Genomic DNA, 5954 nt, shown 5'->3' with positions numbered 1-5954 from the left:
TTCAAGTGAAAGCCCAAATAGTATTACTGAATGCAATTTGCCACTTTCGGTACTTAAATATTAGTACTGAATACAAATTGATCAAATTAGCCAACAGGAAGCAGATCTTTCAAGATATCACCTAAAAACGGCTTTGAAAAGACTAGTCTACCAAAAGAAGAATATTTCCTTGCTAACCAATTCGCCACAACGTTCTTTCATAATCCAATGAAGTATAATTAACAAACTTAATGGACATCAAGATATACCATGTTAAAAGAATGGTTAATATAATCTCTTCAATGGATTATCATCATTAATATGGATTCCATAGAAATTCTTAAGATTTTGACTTTATTTGATGCTGAATACAAGTAGCACTCTGACACTGTAAATCACAAGGTGGTCATTATCAAGCCGAAAATATAAAGAAAAACTAAAGTATTTGTGTTCCTTATCCTTACCACTAGTATTTTTTCCTCAACAACTGGGTTCATAGCGCCCCTTATATATATTGATACCTAAGACCGCAGTAGTATTCAACCACAACACATTTCAGAGAAATACAGTCACACAAACAAGTTTATTCTCTTCCTCATAATACTTGTAGTTTTTATAATGGATAGACTAAGTGAGTTGGCAAAGTCAAAGGCAGCAGTGATATTCACAAAGAGCTCATGTTGTATGTGTCATAGTATCAGTACACTATTTTATGACCTTGGTGCAAGTCCCGCGGTCTATGAGCTAGACCAAGAGGCTAGAGGCCGAGAAATGGAATGGGCACTACAGCGGTTAGGCTGCAGCCCTACTGTTCCTGCAGTGTTTATCGGTGGCAAGTTTGTGGGGTCTGCTAAGGATGTGCTTGGAGCCCACCTTAATGGATCCCTTAGAGATATGCTTATTGAAGCGAAAGCTATTTGGTTCTAGTTTAGTGATGACATAAATATGGCACTAGACCATCATATCAAAAGCTTAATTTTTTTTGTGAGCTTTTTGATGATGATCACACCAATGCTGTAACTTTGTGTCCTGTTTGTCAAATATCTAAGTGATTTTGGAAGGGCGTAAGCCATTAATTTCATATATTAGCAATATATATCATCCTTGCTTATGGGATTAAGACTTTGATTGATTGATATATCATCCATGCTCCAAAATCTTGTTACACGGTTAATCACAAGAGTGACAAAGCACAAATAATTGAGCACCAACTCAAATTTTGCGGTACACTAAACTATATGCCTAGAAATGCCACTCCAAAGTAAAATCTTAGTTTTAATCCACCACTGTAACAGGATATTAGTAACTATTAGCCCATGACAGTCTAGTATGTAACAAGTCATAACAGTGAGTTATTTTTAGACTAGGTGAAGTATTTTGTGATTGATTAACTATATTGATCATGTAAATTTAGAGAACATAAAACATACTACTACAAAAGAAAGCTTGCTTTCTTCTGGAGCATTGAATTAACTAGAACAAATATCAGCTGTGTTTTCTAGTGAGTTTTATGTCTGTATAACAAGGAATTCTCTGATGTCAGAGTTTATTCGTAGAGCATCAGAGCAGAGGGAGGTCTGTCGAACTGACTCAGAACCTATAAAATTAGGATTATCCCAGAATTACCCCTTCGATGTGTAAGTCTTATAACTGTACTAGAGAGAGTCTAAAAAGAGAAAGGGTATGAGTGTACTAAGCACCAGATGAGGGATATCATTTAGTCTGCCTGCCACAAGTTTGGGCAGGCTCTGGATTGGACAAAAGCATTTAGTACCACACATGAAGCATGCATGAATTCGTACGCAGATCATGTGTATTGTTTTGGGTGTTTTTGTCCCTCGGGAGAGTTACGTCACGAAGTCTGGTCTGGCCGGTCTGTACCTGCAAAATAACGGAGACACCTGTTGGGTGGTGCTCCGCCTCCAACGATCAAGTTAATAACTTGAAAAGGAGTAAAGAGTACGGAAATTTAGGTGGGGATCTGCTTGGATTCCAAGCTCAGGTATTTCTCTGATGTAAGAGAAAGCAGGTGTAATAAATGGTAAAACGTGCCCTCGAAATGAGGGACATCTCCCTATTTATAGGTTCATTGGGAATTGCCCCTGATTAGGTCACTGAACCCTAATCATTGGTGGGCTGCGCCGTTTTCCGGCGTTCTCGGGATTTGGGCCTGATGGCCGCCTTTTCCCCTTTATTTCTGGAATGACACGTGTCAAGCAGGGATTGGTCCATTTTGGACCAATCTAAGGCTGACACGTGTCACCCTCTGATTGGGCCACGTGGCAGGGTAAAAATACCCTAAACATTTGCCCCTCACAGATGTGACGTGGCATGCCACGTGGCATCTGTGACACATGTCACGCTTCGGTTGGTGGTAATTTTACCGTTACAGAGTAACCGTTCACCTTCCAGGTAAATTACGGAAATGCCCCCGTATTTACCCTCTATATATAGCCGTTTTACCCTCATAATTTTGTACGTTTTACAAAAATTTTCTAGAGAGAAAAACTTTGAGAGAGCAGAAGTCATCCGTTTGAGTCAGGCGCAAGCAAGAAACTTTGTTCTTCCGCAACCCAGCCGGACCCGCCTTCCTTCAGATACCAAATCCAAAGGTACCGTCTCTGTCTATCTCAGCTCTTTTCTTTTTTCACCGCTTGTACATATTTCTTGCAATAAATGGATGCATCACCAACACACACGGCACAACCTAGGTTAGAGTCCAGCCGGTCACCAGGGACGGCTGAGTCTAGGACTGGGAGTGCCGGCTCGGGGTGTTGGGACCACCCTTTGCCATGGATTCCGACCATTTATGTGTCTGTGCAGGACACCATGGCTCGGACAATGCAGACGGCCAATGATCCAAATTACAGAAGCGAAGGCTCAGGCGGCCAAACGCCTGAGGGAGAAACGTCTGGTCAGGGAGACCAGACGGCTCTGGAGAGATCCCTTCAACCCTTGCTGACTCTTTCTTGGAAGAGTGTGACCAAGGCGGCGACGATTCCGCCTCTTCCCCCATGGACCAAAGTGAGGGGGAGACGGAGAGTGACAGCTCCGCCTCTACCTCTGAGAGCAGCGATGACTTGCCCCCTCTTCCGGATAGCGAGGAGGAAGAAAGGAAAAAATGGAGTGAGAAGGACGATCCCTTTAGCATCCACGTCTCCTCCAAAGACCGGATCCAAATGGGGGAGAACTTAGAGAACTTTAAGAAAATGCACCCGCTTGGAGACGGGTATAAGATCCGGGTGCCGCCTGAGCTGGGCACCATCGCTTGGGGGGATGATCAAGAGAACGCCAACAGCTATTTTGGCTGTTATGAGGCGGCGTTCAAAGCCGGCCTTCGCTTCCCCCTTCACCAGGCGGTGAAGGCAATTTTGAGAGGCTACGGCCTGGGGCTCTGGCAACTTACCCCCAACTCCTGGACCAACATTCTGGGGTATGTTGCCGCCTGCGAGTTCCAAGGGCTTAACCCCGGCTGGGAGGCTTTTGCAAGCATGCATTACCTCAGCAAGAGCCCAGGCGGCTGGAGAGCGTGGTATACTCTAACCACGCAGCCGCAATATATGATGACCTTGGACAAGGTCTCCAAGTTCGATGGCTGGAAGCACAGGTTCTACCTGATGTCAGCCCCAACCAGACGGGAGAATTATGAATTTCGTCTGTACAATAAGAAGCCTGACTTGTTGGGCAGGAAGTGCGCTCTTCCCCGGATCCCAGAGGAAGACTTTGACAAAATAATTGAGGCAGACTTTTTCGGCCTCACAGACGCAACTCTGTCAACCGGGGAAACAATAAAAGTCCCTAAGAACTGGATTCCCAAGAGCGCCTGGTTCAGGGATGAATGTTTCTTAGCCGCCTGCGAGCTAGGGCACATGTTTAATAAACGTATGCACCTGAGTTCATACTGTCTGTAGTATTTTTCTATCGGCATTGATTTATGATGTTGACCAATTTCTTTCTTTTTGCAGAAGAAGCATTGAACATGCTGCAGACGGAGAAAACTCCCAAGCGGTCTTCTGCGGCCATCCGCAAAGAACTTGCGGAGAAAGCTGCGGCCGAGGTCAGGGCCAAGGTATTGAGCGCCTGACCCTTTCTTAAGTTTATTTTATAAACTGTCTTGCCCGGATACTAACCTTTACTTGTTTATTTTCACAGGGGGGAGAAGTTGGGAAATCGTTTGAGAAGAATCTCAAACGGGCTAGAGAGGAGGCCCCAACCGTTCTCAATAAAATAAAAAAGTCCGCCTCTACGTCAACTCCTGGCGCCTCAGCCGGGGCTAAGACGATGCGGATAGCGGGGCGACTCGAGAAGGTAGGCGGCAGCCTGTGCCTTAATCTTGTCAACCCCTCAGCAGCCGCGGGGTTCACCACGCCTGCAAGCATTTCCCGCTTGGCCGGCTCTGAAGGTAAGAACCCTTTTGAATCCCCGCTTGAGCTGGGGTGGCCTTTACGGGTGAAATCCCACTCCCAACAGACGTCATCCTCAGACGGTCGGCAACAAATAGGTGCTGCCTTAGTTTCGCACTCATCACGTATTGATTGTGGTGCAGATCAATCTCCCCGCTGGCCAGACGTCCAGAAGCACGCCAAGGCCATGCTGGACGCCGTCCGGAAGAGGGATAAGGACAATATCCCTGGGATAGAGACGTTCAATCTTGAACGCATTCTATCCCTTCTGGCTGAGGTAAGAAACTTGTCAATTCCATGTTATTTTTTCCAAGTAATTACCCCGCCTGTAATTCTTATACCGCCTGCTTTTTTGCAGGCCATGCTGCGGGTGGACGGGCTCAAACGTCCTTATTCTCGCAAACGGGAAGAGGTAAAAAGGGCCAAGAAGTCTGCCATAGACGCTGATAATATTGCTTTCCACTCAACTATCGTAAATGAACTTGAAACTAAAGCAATAATTATGACACAGGCGTCTAAAATCCAGCAGCTGGAGCTAGATCTGAAGGCGGCCGACCAGCGGGTAACGGATGCTGAGACGGCCAAGAAGGGGGCGGAGGAGGCTCAGAAGAAAGCAGACGAGGGTGCCAAACAGGCTGAAGAGGCGCTCAAGAAGGCCCAGGCGGACCTTGGCAAACTGAAATCCAGGGTTGAGAGGCTGGAGAAGGATGTTGCTCAAGCTCAGAAGAACTTTGCAGCAACCTTGGAGGCGGAGCAAAACCGCCTTGTTGCTGAAAGTGATGCTGACAACGACGCCCGTATGAAGATTGCTTGGGCTGCCTTGTATCCAGACGCTGATTATAGCATATGGACAATGGCACACAGCTATGCCGAGTACGTGGTGTACTTGAGAGAGCAAGGTGAGCCAGAGCCTGCCTCCTTTGAAGCCTAGCTCAGCAACAATGAGCCGTCCGCGCCTGAGCTTCCTGGTCCCGGCGAAGCGCACCAAATTCTCTCAGATGATGAGGAGAAGGGGGAGAACCAAGAGGCTCCGTCTGTAGGCCAGAAGTGACTTTTCAGCGGCAGTATGCCAATCTCTGCTTTTGTCTTTTTCTTTTATTCAGCGGCTGTATGCCAAAACTTGCTTTTTCCGGCCTGCGTGCCGAGTATTCTTGTATTTATCGGCTGTGGAGCCGGGTTAATTAACAATTACTTTCTCCCGGACGGGGTCCGGTTAACATTTGATCCATTGCAACCGTTTGGTTGAATGGACTTTTATGAAATGCACCGACTAAGTCGGTTTTGATCATTTTGCATTTGAATTTTTAATTTTTTATTTTTGCCTAACTTATGAAAAGCATGCGGCGATTTCTTGCCTAACTAGTCAATAGTCTGGCTGTCCTTGCCCCTGGACGGTTGTGTGATTGGTTTCAATTGGAGCTGGTTGATTGACTTGAAAACGTCTGATGCTGCAAAGAGCATGATATGTTTGTAAGTCAATCAATCACAGTAGTGATTGCCCCAAACCAAGTGCACAGCCGTACACCAACAGGCGTTTCAGTCACTACCCAGACGACTTATGCCCGTCTTGGT

General features: G+C 46.1%; 1 pseudogene; it reads left to right on the top strand.

Annotated features, from left to right (window-relative positions):
- Nucleotides 1–597: 597 nt before the first annotated feature.
- On the top strand, nt 598–906 carry LOC145632954 (glutaredoxin-C11 pseudogene; annotated as a pseudogene).
- The last annotated feature ends 5048 nt before the right edge of the window (nt 907–5954 follow it).

Source organism: Chenopodium album, chromosome 5 (genome assembly GCF_948465745.1).
Source record: "Chenopodium album chromosome 5, dcCheAlbu1.1, whole genome shotgun sequence".
Taxonomy (NCBI): domain Eukaryota; kingdom Viridiplantae; phylum Streptophyta; class Magnoliopsida; order Caryophyllales; family Amaranthaceae; genus Chenopodium; species Chenopodium album.
This window is presented reverse-complemented; position numbering and strand designations above follow the sequence as displayed.